A 17,025-nucleotide genomic window follows, 5' to 3' on the forward strand; every position below is an offset into this window, starting at 1 on the left:
TGTGTTGGTGTGTGTGTGTATGTGTATGTGTGTGTGTCTTTACTGTCAGTACTATTGTGACGTCCGTATGTTTAAGAAGAAAGCTCTTTTTATAAATACATAGTTTTGTTCTCTCTCTCTCTCTCTCTCTCTCTCTCTCTCTCTCTCTCTCTCTCTGAGTCGAGGCCAAATACCCGAGAGACGGTTCCTTCATATTCTAACATACCGAACACATCTTTGTTTCCCTTTCAATAAGAGAATTTCTAAGCATATTATCATATACCAAAGATTCTCTCCCTCAATTTTACTTTGGAAGTCATCGGAGACTCTATCTCTTTTTTCCTCTCTCCTTCACTCTTTTGTTGTGATGCCCGTTTTAATAGTACTTCTCCCTCTTCCCACTATCAAGTGTTCCGTATCGGTTAACGTTCCATGACACAGTATTCTGAAAGCAATGCTATACTGTTTCAAAGAGAAGCGTTTATCCAAGAGTACCCTCGTGCAGCCATCTCCGTGACAGTAGTTCCCAATGGGACGGAGGCTTAGGTGTTAAACACAGCACGGCTTCAATACAATGTGCGGATGCCCATTTCGCTCTGCATTCAAATAACCACTGTTACGTATGGAAAACAAAGGAAAGGAGGGAGGGAGGTGAAAGCCCTGTTGAAGTTTATACTGACTGTCCTGATCAGGTGTGCGTTGCTCTTCTAGTAACCTCTTCTGCGGTCCTTGCAACTAGTTTTTGTTGATTATACGAAATCGAGAAGAACGCATTATTACAATCCTTCGAAGTTATTTATATTATTTATCCTCTCCAATATTCTATAGAAGGTATCAAAAAGAAGATGCAATATAGCGAATTGGATATTAAAGGACGTTTGTAGCTTACTGATTGTATATGAATCACGGTGATGTGATAAAAAGTCATATATATATATATATATATATATATATATATATATATATATATATATATATATATATATATATATATATATATATATATGTATATATATATATATATATATATATATATATATATATATATATATAAATGTATATAATTTTATATAACAGGCTATTATTGCAAAGGAGGAAAGTTGGGGTGAAGAAATCAAGAAGAAATCGGTCTTACTACAAAATTTACAAACAGAGATGAACAAGCCCCGTATCAAAGAGTGACTGTTCTCTAAAAATCTCTTTAAATATGTAGGGAGAAAAGAACATCTATTTACAGAAAGTGTAGAGGCGGTGACTGAAAATTGGAGGAAACTTGATGGGGCACTGGACGTTATAAGAAGAGTACTCGAATAGATTAGCGCCTATAGTTCTTATGAATATGAGAGTGAATACTCTGCGGTGGTGAAATTTAACTGATTAACTGTTCAGGTTTTTAATTAGGGCATATAAGACTTGCCAGCACCAGAGGTATCTGGTTAGTTCCTCTCCCTGCAAATGCATGGAACCTTCTTCCTGGGAGCGCTATGAACGCTAGTACTTATGCTATTTGCTGTCATGTTTTATCTGGTTTTGAACAGGAGCGTTTTATATTAACTTCTTTGTATCGATGTTGGGGAAGATAATTTACGGATTGTTCTTCCTACGTCAGAATAGTTGTATATAATCGCAATTAGCTAGTGAAGAGAAAATTAACTTGAAATATTAGTGAATTTTCATGGCAGCCCAGAAGGAATGCTGTCGCGAACAAGTAAAAAATGCGCCGAAGTTTTCTTCAGCGCAATCGAGTTTTCTGTACAGCGTATAATGCTGTATAAAGCTATCAGATTTTACAGACAACAAAAAACCGTGCACGAGACGCTCACCTCACAAGTGAGAAACCCCGAACATTTGTGCCTCTTTTGAATGAATGAATAAAAACTCAAGGAATTCATTACGGTTACGTTTTCCTCTCCAGTGTCCAGATCGAAAATGTAATAGACAACAGAAACATAACAAAATTAGTGTTTTACAAATAATCTAATTTCCATACAGGATTAAAATTTATTCTCTCCAGAGGCAAACATACGTCTCTTTATGACATAAAATTGAGAGAGAGAGAGAGAGAGAGAGAGAGAGAGAGAGAGAGAGAGAGAGAGAGAGGTAGCAGGTTAGCTGGTTTCTTAAAAAAAATAGAGAAAAATTAACATAAAAATTAGTTGTGAATGTCCAAAGTGTGAACAATTTACTTTCAACCAGTGTTTCCTGGAATGTGAAAAATTACTTTCAACAACAGTGATTGCTGGAATGTGAAAAATTCATTATCACATTCCATCACGAATTGTTATTTCAAATAATGTTTTTGTCACACTCAGTCATGACGAGTAAATTAAAATGCATTTGGGAGGTAACTTGAAACGATGATGGAGGATTTTTCTCCAAGAAAGTGGATAAAAACATAATATAATGGAGAGGGGTGGTGACAGAGAACCTCCTACTATAGGGCCAATGGTGTGATATCCAAATGTGGCACGAGGTAGGAGGAGAGACAGAGTATTTTTAAAAGAAAAGCAGAAATGAAACGCAGTGAGTGAGTAACTATCCTATTCACATTAGAATAAGTCTGCAATCCCTGGTTGACATTCTTGTTGGAGTGTTGCCTTCTGAAGTTTTGGAGTGTTGCCTTCTGAAGTTTCCGTGTACATGTCAAAATTTATTACCTGTGAACAATCTCGGTACTTTTTACTGCATCACTTTACGGAAAGTATCGTTCGGATCAAGTATGAGAATTTTGTTTATGATATGAAAAACAGAATCAACTAAAACATATAGAAAATAAAACTGCAAGAACATTCCTTGTTTTATGCAGTTTTGTAAGTATTTTGTCCGAATCATTATGAAATGTTTAATTGTTTAGATATGAACAGTCCTACCAACCGTGTCATCTGCATAAATACCTTTCTGTTAAAATAGTGTTATTTTCGGCAAATAAAACATAAGTGTGTAGAGTTTGGCATATCTAATATTATCAGGCTTACCATCTGTTTAAAGATCTTTCTGTTAAAAGAAATAATTCTATTTCAAGTTAACGAATAAGATATAATTAACAAAAATATGATATAACTTACAACTTCCTTTCTTAAACTAAATACAGTTCGCTTCACTGAAGGGAGGTGAAAAACACTGATGAATGAGGTTCGGTTGGCACGCCTGTAACGAGAACGTTGAGTAGACCCGTTTGGATGCGCGATAACTTCTCACTCTTTCATATGCCAATTTTCTTTTTAATATCATTAAAAACGTCTAATTGAAATAGAATATTGTTACACATATGGAGGAGAATTCAGAAATATTAAATAAGGAAATCGGGCATATTGTTTTTACAAGTGAATGATGTAACGGGAGTAACATAGGCCTTGAATGAATGTTGATTGGTAACGACATGTGTGATGGGAGTTATCGGTGTTTTGGGAGATTACACTAAATATCAGGATGTCAATAGCATTCATGAACAGAAAGTGGATAGAGAAACCACTTTTACTGAACATATGGTACAAACATAATTTACTTTTTTATCTTTAATTATGTTCGAAAGGACCTTCTGACTTTATTTTTTTATGTTGTTCTTTAATTATACTGAAAGCATTTATTGAAGTTTTATTATTTTATTGTTACGTTTCAATTCGTCTTCGTAATCACTATCCATATCATCTACCAAATATTACTGATGTTAATTAGATATGAAAATGCTTTTTTTTTTTAACTATTTTACCTCACTATGAGATAAACAGAAACTTCAGAAGTTTACAGTCCAACTAGAATGACAGCCAAAAATTGCAGACTTAACTAATATGAATAGGGTAGTTACTCACTGTGTTTCATTACCGCTTTTCTTTCAAAATTACTCTGTCGCGATTAACTTATATATGCTACGTCATTTATGCTTTCTTCACAAACACTATGAAGCAGCATTTACCGCCAACGAGTCATCCTTTTCTACTACAACGAAGCAAGTGATAAAAATCTCATGGATTCAGACTTATGCTCAGATACACACTGAATCCTAACCGGTCATTCTCTGAAGCAAAGACAACCTTTTTCTAAATATAATGAAATTCCATTCATTAGTTTTCTCCTTATTCTGGTAACAGGCTGTTAGAGGGACTAACAAATCAAAATAAAACCACATCCGCCCTAGCAGGTAATGAACAGTAGCGTTCTGCTTCTTTATGCCCTACTGTCATAATCCCTTTCAAGAACCTCAGGTTTTTACCCAGTATATTCAGTTTCAGAAAAAAAAAAAACTCAAGAGCATGCATACAGTTAAACAAAACTGCAGTCATATTACTATACAGAAAGGCAGGCTTGGCAGGTGATGGCGTATAGCCTATTTATTCAGACACTAAAAGAAGAGCTACAATGTACGACTTCGATTGTTTCTGGTAACTGACATCCTTCCTATAAATCTAACCACAACAAGTCTGCTGCTTTTTAGTAATTATGCCAACGTTATTTTTAATGAAAGTTAATAGTGAAAAGAAGACATTTTACTTGCACTGTTATTAAAACGAAAGAGAAAAAATACTACCCTGTTTTACTTAATGATTATATTTCTCCAGTCCTTAGAAATATGTTTTCTTTCACTTGATTGATTCGAAGCTCTTACGGTATGAATACTGGAAGTGAGTAGCAAAAATTACATATACAAAGCGCAAGATATTAGCAGGAAAACTAAACTATCTTTCTTGGGAGGAAAACGAAACTCGTACAATTCAGGACCAACTGGAGTTGTTAAGGATGGAAAGAAATTTCAAGGGAAACATCTTAGATGAACGCAACAGGTTCTTGAAAACTATTAATAGTTCAAAGATAAACATAGCAAAAAAGTAAAAAATCGGAGATCTGGAGAAATCTAGTATTGAAATCATTTTTTTTTTATAATTTTGCAATAACAGCTATTAGATCTGAAGATGCAACTGAGGTGAAGGCGTTCTGGTCTTTGCATTCAGTACTAACATTTGCAGCCATTATTGGAACTACCAGTATCTTCTCTTATGAAGCGAGTTCCAGTTTGCATTTTTAAATGCTGATCTCTGCAAAATATATTTTCTCTTTCACCTCAAATGATGCACTGTAAGCGTTACCTAAGGTTCTTTGCAGCGTCCGTTCGTCTCCTAGCTGCAACCACTTTGGTTTCTTTCATGTTCTCCTTCTTCCATCCTATTTTGCACCTCTCCTAACATTTGTTTCATATTGTAACTGCGAGTGTTCCTCCTGTTACACCTTTAAACTTTTTTACTTTCGATTTCCATTTTAGCGCTGAATGACCTCATTGATCCCTGCCTTTAGCCTTTGGCCTAAATTTTATTCTCTCTCTCTCTCTCTCTCTCTCTCTCTCTCTCTCTCTCTCTCTCTCTCTGTTAAATCATTGCTCTACTCCTCGACATGTGTATCTCTCCTCTGCGTATTACTTATCTCTTCCACTTAAGTCTCTGAATACTATACCATCAGTAGGATCACGTAAGAAAATGCAGTGCAAGATCCAGAAGGAAATAATAAGAGACCTTAGTTACTTACCGCTTTCTTGTATTCAATATATACCTCTTTAGAGCTCAGTGCAAAGTAAAAGACATTTTAGGAACGTCAAAAAGTGAAAGGGAAAATATAAATAAAACAAGAAATAAATGAGAGACACCTAAAAAGCAGAATAAACAAGCACACAGTCCGCAGCCAAAGAAATGCACTTTCGTGAAAAGTGGTCCTAACAACAGAACAGGCAAAAAAGTAATTTCATAATTTTGAAATGTTGAACAAGGCCTTTCATAATCCACATATCTGGTTTACATAAACGTTCGCTAATATTTAAAATACACTCTGCCTTTAGGTTTATCACCCTTGAGTCCAATATATTTACAAAGTAGAACCTCTCTAGAATTTCTCCAGTCAGTGGAATGATTCTAATTGTTGATTTGCAGAAAGGGAGCATTGGGCACTTCCCACACCAATATAATATTTATGCTGATTAATTCTAGCAGCAGGCATTTTACCACTTGACCAATATATATCTTATTGCTTTGCTGTTTGCCTGCTGCTTATCATTATTTTTTTCTTATTTTCTATATATTCACCTTTACTGTTTGACGTCCCTCAGTTGTCTTCGTTTTGCATTATACCCAGAAGAGGTGTATAGTAAATACACGAAAGCTGTAATTTCTGAGGCCTTATATCATTTCCCCTCTGCTCTTGCAATATATATATGTAATTATATATATTATATGTATATATATATATATATATATATATACAGTATATATATATATATATATATATATATATATATATATATATATATATATATATATATATATATATATATATAAATACCCGCGTTTAGGATTAACTGAAGTGTCCGTTGATGAAAGAACTTTTATCTTATAAAAGCAATTTTCTGCATTGCATTTAACTAAATATAGAGAAAACATATTTTTACTAATAAGTATGGCATTATTTTAACAAAGCCTCCAAGAAAAACCCTGGAACGATTTTTTTTTACTTTCCAAGACGGAGAAAAGGGTCGCATACAGGTTGGACAATCTCACGAAGACTCTGCCTCTTTAAGTCAAAAAGGATTGTTTATAAAGTCCCTTTCTCTTGCAAGTCTCTATACTTTGTTTTGGCATTATTGTCAGACAGCAACCTGAAGGCTTCAGCTGACTTCTTTGCCTGTCCTCATAATAAACTCTTTGAAGTCCCTCCGGTTCCAGATATTTTCTTCTTCCTTGTTTTTTCGTATTCTAAAAATGGTGCATAATTACGTATCATCATTTACTCACCAACCTTAGGATGTGAATGTTATGTATATGTGTATATCTATTTGTAGATAGGACTGACTTTTCACTATTAGTATATTGACGAATAGTGTGATTCAATGTGCATTTAGCGACCATTGTTGTATACATTCAACAAATTTTTTAATAGGTTATCTCGATTAAATATTTCTTTTGTATTCCTCCAGCCAATCAGACAATTTATAGCTGACGGAAGAGAAGGAACAAACCCCTCCGAAGAACGGCAACTTTTTAAAATTGAAAGTGAAGTACAGATGAAAATAATTTAGGAGATAAATAAATGTAAGTTTAAAAGAATAAGCTAAATAATGACGAACATACATCACTCTTCTTTGTTGGGAAGTTGCGAATGTTTTAAAACTTCTTTGCTTTAGTGGTTTTTGTCTGGGGGTGGTGAGTGGGTAGGTGGAAATGAGACTACGAATTATGAAGACAAAAGCAATTTATCCTTTTCCCACACCAAGAGAGCTTATGTAAGATAGATAGGTAATCTTATTTGCTCGTTAACTTTAGATTCTCTAGATGTAGTATCAGGAAAGTTCGAAGATGAATGGATTTGGAGTTTCAAGAACTTTCTTGCAAAAGGGAGGTACCATAAATTATGTTTCCTTAAGCTTAAGGGAGACTAATTTTTCTTTGAAGCCAAAACTTACTTATTAAAATTCGTTGCTCTAATTTATTTCTGAAATGCTCTCTAGGTTTCAGGGTAAATCCTTTTATCTTTCCACCAAGAGAGAGAGAGAGAGAGAGAGAGGGAGATGAAAATCTATGTGGTATTGTCTCTTAAGTCTAATAACACAATGCTGTGCAAATTCCGTTAATTTATGACCCTTCGATTCTGTAGTGTCATTTGTCTTTTGAGTTATGATATATTTCACTGTCTTCTTTATCCCTTGTGTTACTTTTTCTTATTCCATGTTATGGCTACTTCATTCACAGAATCTTTCATAGTATGTAGTGGCGATTTTAGCTTGTTGAATGAGAATATATGCATAGTACAGATGAGCAATAACAAAAAAAACAAGAACAGCGGTAAGTGACCGTAAAAATGAGAAAAAGTGAGTTAATAGGCGACCCTATTAGCAAAAAACGAATATAAAAAAAATGAAAATTAACTTAGTGGAAGCAACTTATTATTGGTAATGATAAGAATAAATGTGCTTGATTACAATTTTGAAATGGTTATGTGCACGGGCGAAGAGGCTGATGATTATGAGTAAGCAGTCAATCATAATTTTATGAAGACGCTATAGTCTTGCCTGTTATTAATTATATAGATGTGTCGTGTTCAGATGCTTATAGAGTGAATGAAAAAATAAGCTTAAGATCAATACCATTTAAAACATTACCGATACCAGCTATCAGAGGACCAGTGTTAATACAAGTAATTTAAAAAGAACGTTCGGTGGGGAGAATACTTCTGCCAAAAACCGCTTAGCACAGAATGCACGAATTTAGCGATGAAGAAACTTTGTTAATTTTTCATGATGTATTTCCAATAAAAAATACATCACAAAAAATTAACATAAAGATCAAATGGTCAGAACAATATGGTTTAAATTGCTAAAAGATACCACTTATAACATGTGAGGTTTCAGTGGAGACAAATAGTAAAATTTTCATCATTTATGGTTAGTATATAACTAGATGGCTGGGTAATTTAACTTCATCTCCATTTAGGCCTCGTCGTTACATGATGAACCTTCACTTGTCAAATGATGCGTGTGCTAGAGGGAGAGGAGACGCTCTCAAGAACTGGAGAGAAAAGTAAGTATACCTTAGTTTTACCAGACCACTGAGCTGATTAACAGCTCTCTAGAGAGGGCTTTCTGAAGGATTAGACTTATCTTACGTGGCTAAGAACCAATTGGTTACTTAGCAACGGGACCTACAACTTATTGTGGAATCCGAACCACATTATAGCGAGAAATGAATTTCTATCACCAGAAATCAATTCCTCTAACTCTTCATCAGCCGGCCGGGGAATTGAACTCAGGCCCATCAGTGACAGTCCGCATCTCTACTGACTCACCCAACAAAGAGCTAGAACTGGAGAGAGAGAGAGAGAGAGAGAGAGAGAGAGAGAGAGAGAGAGAGAGAGCGATAAGCTATACATCAGTTAAGGTATTCTAGAGACAAGTCTTTTTCATGTACCAAAGGGCACACTTTCTGGAGGGAGGGAGGGAGGAAGGAAACGCTGAAATAGAAGCTATCATTAATGCAAGATGAACTCTGTCATTAAGATACAGATGCGATGATGTCCTGACTAACTAAATATGGAAATTAGGTCTATTTAAATTTCAGAGCGAAACTCCCTCCATTGCATGTGATAAATGTATAAATGTAGATACATGATATATCAACAAATGTTCGGAACATATGACGTTTTCATGTGCATGGGAAAAACGACATTCAGCTTACACACTTACCATAACTACCCAGCCAACACAAACAGAGACAAACACAAAATAAGACATTAAGACCTCTCTACTTAAAGGGCTTTCGTGACACCAGTTAACTGTAGCAAAGCAGCAGAGTCCCGCCTCTACTCCAGCCCTCTTTCCCATAGGCCCTTCGGCATCAGTGTCTCGTAAAGTAAAAGGAGTCACGAATTAATGACGGTGTACTTAGTTATTCAAAATGATGCCCCCTCCCCCAAACAGAATCAACAAGCTGGTAAATAAATAGAAAATCCACCGAAGGAGGGGAGAGAACGTCATGAAAGCTGATTTGCAAAGTTTATTCCACCTGGAGGCGAAGGAGATTCATTCCAATGAAATTACGAAGGAAAGGACGACCCTAGGGGAGCGGTGTTTACTTATCATTTGCGTCTTCTGGGGATAAGAGAGACGCTGCCTTTCCTTGGCAATTCAGTCGTTATAATGCCCAGCGTGTGTCGAAAAAATAGTTAGGGTCAGAAATTGAGATGTATCCTTTTCATAGATAATTTATCTATCTATTTTTTTGTTTTTTTGTTTTTTCACTCTCACTTGTCCTGAAAAAGTACGCGTTGGGACAGTGCAGTTATACAATGCATAAAATATGCTGAAACGTAAATTTACATTTAATTACTTCTATGAAAACTTTATGGATTTCATATTCACTTGAAAGGAAAAAGGTATAAAAGTACCTTGGAACACACACACACACACATACACACACACACACAATGTATGTATGTATGTATGTATGTATGTATGTATGTATGTATGTAAGGCAGACTGGTTTTAATTAAAAATAATTTTCTAAAAAACTGTATATTTTACCAAGCTACCCGTAACTTCAGAGACAATCGTCTCTGCCCGAAGGAGTGAAAGCAAGTGATAAGTCATCAGGATCAACTACACCCGACTTGGTGTGAAACACGCTTATGCTCAAATATATCTTCAGCAGTTAAATTTTCAAAAAAATATCACAGCAAATACATAAGTATTTTCAATAATCTTGAATAAAATAAATATCATGCCGTTAAGAGTCAAACGGGCAATCGTCTCGCATCACCAACGTTTCGATGCAGACGTGGTAAATAGGTAAGCTTTCCACTAGACCACCATCCTCACTTCTCTCTCTCTCTCTCTCTCTCTCTCTCTCTCTCTCTCTCTTCATCGATAGTTAACACTGGAATAATGTAGACGGTATCATATAATCTTTACTACTCTTATTATTATGATTATTATAACTTCAAATACATATCAACACTGTGGATGTGAGCTCCATGCCTTTCCCTAGTTGTAGTTCATCACTGTCAAGTAACTCCAAGGGATGCATTCCACAACCTTGGTAAAGAAAGACCAAATTGGATTGAAATAAATCGCATAAGTCTGTCTGTCTCACTTTCGAAATGAATCCTCCACTTACTGTAAGCGCCTCCCAGCCAACTGACAAATTGTGTTTGAGCGCCACATGAGGTTGGTGAAATTAGATAGGCCTGAAATAGCTAATAACTATAATTTGAAATTAGCTGTTTTCGAGAAAATATTGATTATAAAGGATCTTCTGTTTAGTTTGGAAATAATAAAAAGAGTAAATATATAAATTACAAACATCACCCAGTGTACAAGCCAGATTCAAAGGCCTATGAATTCACCCAGGAAGATAATCCTGATTTTGATGCTCTGTTCGTCACACTCTCCTGGCAATTTTTGCGTCTCAGTTGTGCACGAATCACAGATGAATTAGATTTCAGCATTTCAGACCTACAAATGAGACAGCCAAACAATCTCTACTCTCAGGGTCTTCCACTGCACCGTGAAGAATGGGAAGTGCAATTTATCAGTTGTCTGGTTACCAGCCCCTTTGGAGGTTTTACTCTCGTAGATTCCAATCTTTCTCTTCTTACCGTAGCTTGTCAATAAAATGTAATCTATCTTAAAGTCATTGACTAGGTACAGTTATTAAACCAGATCACTTATTTTAATAAAAATGACTTTATAAAGTCAATCAATTGGCTACAGTATTGAAACTTTATTTATGATGCAGAAATTTCGATTTCAATGATTAGCTGAAGTGAGATGAATTTGTTATCCTCCTTTTTGTTCTATAGTTCTCTGTGGAAAAAGTTACATTCATTTCCCTTATACTGAACATGTACAGAAGAAGGGAAGAACGTAACTAGGTGTTCAATTTATTCTCCAAATAAAATATCCATAAAAATGTAGGTAATATCATCCTACCGCGTAATATCTCCTTTTGATTCTAATGTAAGAGAAAATACGTTAGACACAACCGGTATAAGCGTCATTAATTCGCTGATATTCTTACGAACAACACAAAACGTCCAAGGCAGAAAGAAGCTGAGAAGCAGATTTCCAGTGGTTAACTATACTTTGCCTCCACATTCAGCTACGTTCAAAATCTTCTCGAGGGGTGACGGTTTGGGTGGAAATGTGCGCGTTGTCTGCGAGAGAGAAATGAGAAACTAAACTTTTTGGCTTTTTACTGCCTCTAATAGTACATTCATTTTCAGAATCTTCGAAAACCTTTCGTTAACCAGCTTAGAATTTCTTTCTGACATCTTAGTTTCGTTTGAAATACATCTTAGACATTAACATCTGAGCCACAAAACATTTATTGATTGCAAGCGCTCCATTTACGTAAACATAATCTTTTTTACCTTGAAACCAAAAAACATTCTAGACCGAAGTACTTATCCGAAAGGTGTTATTTCCATTTGTCAGTAGATGACCTTTGTGTTTCCTTTAAGCATAAATTATAACTTGAACAATCCTGTTTTGAGTCCTAGCAAACTATCAGGAAAAAGATGATCGTATTGTTGAATATATATATCTATTCTTTACACTAGTTTTGAACTAGTGAGTGACGACCTTTTATGTAAATAAGTAAAGTTTTCCCTTCATATAGAAGTCATAACTATGAATTAATATCAGGCAGTGAAAACGTTAATGAAATACCCTGCTTAAGCAGATACTATGTAGGATACTCAGGACCCCAGAGCCTAAAGTACTGTTTTTTTTCTGGTCTATCAAAGAGTGCACAGGGTGAGGGGCTGCTGACCTCCTGCCCCGTATATGTGGGCGGCTTCCACTCTACGCAACTCGGCAAAAATACTATTAATTCAAATCTCACAACACTATTGGAGTAAAAAGTAATACGAACTGCATCAAATTCCAAGTCTTCTGCATATGAAGAGCATATTCAAGACAGGTCTCGTTAAGCCAAGCTTTTACTAAAACTTTGTGATAACTTGGAGAGTGGATTTCGGAAATGACGCCAGTAGTTTTCATATATACAGTGATGGTATTTTCGATTTTCTTATAACAAGACATAAAATAAGCGCAGTTTACAGTCTTTCCAATTCAAATGACATTCTAAAAATTTTATTTGTTTATCACTGATAAAACAAGATTTACCGTCCATCGTCTTGAGATATCTGCCAGTCCGGCTTCTTTTTCTTACTTTCACATAAAAAATTCTCTTGAAATTCCTGAAAGGAAAAATTGGCTTCTCTTTCCACGCATGTTGCAAGAATTTCCTCAAGTAGCACCGAACTATAAATCAGGAGAGCATAAGGTCGATTCCTTTCACGCAACAGAACATTCTGCGATCTTTACAACACGTGCGCTTGCAGGCAGCGTTACTTTGGCCCCCTGGCTGATTTGTTGCTCGTTCGTTAGTGCGAACAGGTGTGGGATATTAAAGTCCCGCGTACGCAAAACGAATCGTCGAGGCACGACTTGGGGCCCCTCATTTCTTCGCGAAATGGAAGAGCAGTTGTCAATTTGTCATGGTGGAATCGTATATCACTCCGAGATGGTTTCACTTCCTTTACATATTCAAGGATGTCCTTTTCATGGGCTATCAGACAACATCACCAACTGATGCAGAGAGAAAGACGCTAGTAATGAGACAGTATTAAAATGCTAAAAAAATTCTGAAAAGTAATGAATGTTTCTTACAAGCTTATTAAAAGAGCTAAAGGGATTTAAAAGTAAACTAATAAAGAACTCTTCTTATCTATATCAACATTGCTTTTATCAGGAGGTCGAACCAGAATAAAGAGTCTTATTTTTTTCATTCAGTTCTATCCCGCAGAGTTTGTTCTTTCACTAAATTTGGAAACTGGAGCAAGGTGAAATTAAGAAAAATTGAACAGCTAAGTAGTGAGAGACCAAAGGGAGGGAAGTAAAGAACAAAAAGGAAAAATCAAATCAGCTGCGAAACTGGAGGCATTATGATTAACACCTTTCTTTCCATCTCCAGTGCGTTGTGCGATATACATATATAATTATATATATATATATATATATATATATATATATATATATATATATATATATATATATATATATATATATATATATATATTATATATATACACAAATATAGCAGAGTCCAAAGAAGACAGACAACATAACAAAACAGTTGCATATTTATTGTTGAAACGTTTATATGTTACTGTAAACACATCATCGGACTGTAAAATTGAAAAATACATATTAATTTTCTTAATTCAAAATATAAATTGAATTAAAAACAGTAGTTATATTCCTTAAAAATACAAAATACTGTGTATAAAACTAAAAAAAAGAGAAAATAATTTTTTTAGCCAACCTTATCACAAGAAAGGAAAAGACGAAGCGAGGCCACAAGCCCACGCATGCGCAGAGAACACTGAGGACAAGTGCAAAGGAAAAGAAGACACGTCGGGGTTTAGAAGAGGTGCATGATGTTTTTAATAAACAAAGACTTAAGGGTCGTTAAGTAAGCAGGTTGTTTGGTAGTTCCAATTATGGAAAAATGTTTTTTTTTTTTTTTATCAATATTAATCTTACATTTAACGGCATGGTTTCTAATACTAGAAAATTCGGGTTAGTAATTCGTGAGCCAGCTCTGTAGCTCAAACCTAAGTGGCTGTAATAACGGACCTGCGACATTCTCTTTGATGAGCCAACATAACTACCAAGACATCTTGGGCATTCAATTTGTAAATAATATTGGACTTCATAAAGGTCTGTAGCTTGTCCTTATAATTAAAAAAAACCGCCAATCTTTAGTGGATTCTCCAGGTATTAAATTCTTAGAAATCCAAACTGTTTTTCGATGATTTATTTAACTTTGGATCTAAGAAAGTCAGAGTGAGTATATGGTATCGTGGCGTACATAGTCAATTTAGGAACATTAAATTTCACAATGGGATCAGAAAAGCTACGTGCTAAAATCTTGTTAACTACATTATAAAAAAGTCTTTTTGGATAGGAAAATTTTTTATAAAATATTTAAGTAAAATTTCAATATCGGAGTGGAAATTTACCCAGCTAGATGTATAACGAAGAGCTCTAAAAACTAGGGTAGTTATGGAATTATTTTTAAATGAAAAGTAATATGAACTATAAAAATTACCTCAAGGAGTATTTTTTATAAAAACTGATGTGCTAAAATTATGGTCAAAGCGGGTGATTTTTACGTCTAAAAAGCCAGTGTATTCTCAGTCTCCTGCTCTATAGTAAATCTAATGTTAAGATGTCTATAGTTAACGTAATATAGAAAAGACTAACATTGCCATGAATGTTTAAATAGGGCAAAGTATCATCTGCATATCTCTATAGTAGGCTAAAGGGGTTAAAAGGATTCCAGGACAGTTATTTAAAAACTCTTCTTCTAAATGTGTCATAAAAAAATTTGCGAGCAATGGACCTAACTTTTATGATCACATTGTGATGTTGGCTCATCAAAGAGTATGTTGCAGGACCGTTATTACAGCCACACAGGTTTGAACTATACAGAACTGGCTCACGAATTATTAACCCAGAATTTTCTAGTATTAGAAATCATGCCGTTAAATGAGATTATTATTAATAAAAACATTTTTTCATAATTGGAACTACCAAACAATCTGTTTACTTAACGACCCTTGAGTCTTTGTGTATTAAAATACATCTAAACTCTTCTTGATAAACTCCAACGTGTCTTCTTCTCCTTTGCGCTTGGCCTCAGTGTTCTCTGGGCATGCGTGGGCTTTTGGTCTCACTTCGTCTTTTCCTTTCTTGTGATAAGGTTGGTTTGAAAAATTCTTTTCTCTCTTTTTTGTTGTTTTATATATTTTGTAATTTTAAAGAATGTAACTACTGTTTTTATTTAACATATTTTGAATTTAGAGAATTAATATGTATTTTTTTCAAATTTTGCAGGCCGATGATGTTTTTAAGTAACACAGAAACGTTTTCTAACAATAAGTATGCAACTGTTTTGAGTGTAAGAATCTTTGGACTTCTGCTTGTTGGTGTATACTTCCTACCTGAATGGGTGTATGTGTGTGTATGCGGCACTGTATACAACATTATATATTATATATATATATATATATATATTATATATATATATATATATATATATATATATATATATATGTATGTATGTATGTATGTATGTATATATATGTATATATGTATATATGTATATATGTATATATATATATATATATAATATATATATATATATATATATATATATATATATATATATATATATATATATTGTATATATATATGTATATGTATATATATATGTATATGTATATATATATATGTATATATATATATATATATATATATATATATATATATATATATGTATATATATGTATATATATGTATATGTATATATATATATATATATATATGCTATATTTTATATATATATATATATATATATATATATAGTTTGTTTAGTATGTATATATATACACACATACACATACACACACACCTTTAATGCATGAATTTGACAGAAGCTATTGTCGTGCACTAAGAACAGTACTCGGGTGAAGGGTGGGTGTGATTTTCACTGTTGCCTTGACTTGCAGTGCTTAGGAAAGAAGAACGATGTTTTCAGGCCCTTCGTATCACGGCGTTAGATGATTGTCTAATACTTTGCTGGTGATTAAACTTTTTGCTAAGATCAATCAGTGAATTTCTTTACGAAAAATAACCATTTCTTCGGCCTTCTAACCAAGAAACTTTCAGTGGCTCACCCCTTAACTAAGTATTTTGAATGAATTAGGAAGTTCTCTTCAACAGAAAAATACTCCAGAAACTTTCATCAGAGAACGTAGAAACCTGACGCTAAGTTATGTCTGCTCATCTAGGTCTGTGGTTTTATAAAAATGTTTTCTTGATTAAGTAAAGTACATTTCCGCAAATCTTACCAGAGCGAGAATAATCCAGAAGTTCCGTTTCAGAGGCAGAATCTGAGAAAACTTTTACATAAGCTGTGCTTATAGCAGAAAATTTTCTTTTTCTTTAATCTCTTGGCTAGGAGAGGAAGAGAAAGAGAGTTTGTCCCACTGGAAAAGGTTTGCTTCCTTCATATTTAATTCATTTCGAAGAATAAATTTCCAATTCATTCTCTGGGGCCGTACCTGGAAAAGTGAAGATTAAAACCTTTCCTCTGGCAGTATTTGAGGTATTTAAATATTATTATAGAAAAATCTAACACTGGCTAGTCACTGGAATCTTCATATCTTTTGTTCATTAATAATGAGGGCTAAGTTCATCACTGCATCCTATTACCAGCCTTAAGATGAATGGGGTGGAATTAGGATCAAGGAAAGTGCAGTTACACATGATTCCTCTTTGGTGAAAGTGAAAGTTATAATGAATTTGATGTTAAAAGGTTTATCCGGGGCTTTAAGCATATTTATAAACTGCAGGCTGCGGCCTAGGCATACATAAATCTCTCTCTATCTCTCTATCTCTCTCTCTATATATATATATATATATATATATATATATATATATATATA

The sequence above is a fragment of the Macrobrachium rosenbergii genome, chromosome 46 (genome assembly GCF_040412425.1).
Source record: "Macrobrachium rosenbergii isolate ZJJX-2024 chromosome 46, ASM4041242v1, whole genome shotgun sequence".
NCBI classification, from domain to species: domain Eukaryota; kingdom Metazoa; phylum Arthropoda; class Malacostraca; order Decapoda; family Palaemonidae; genus Macrobrachium; species Macrobrachium rosenbergii.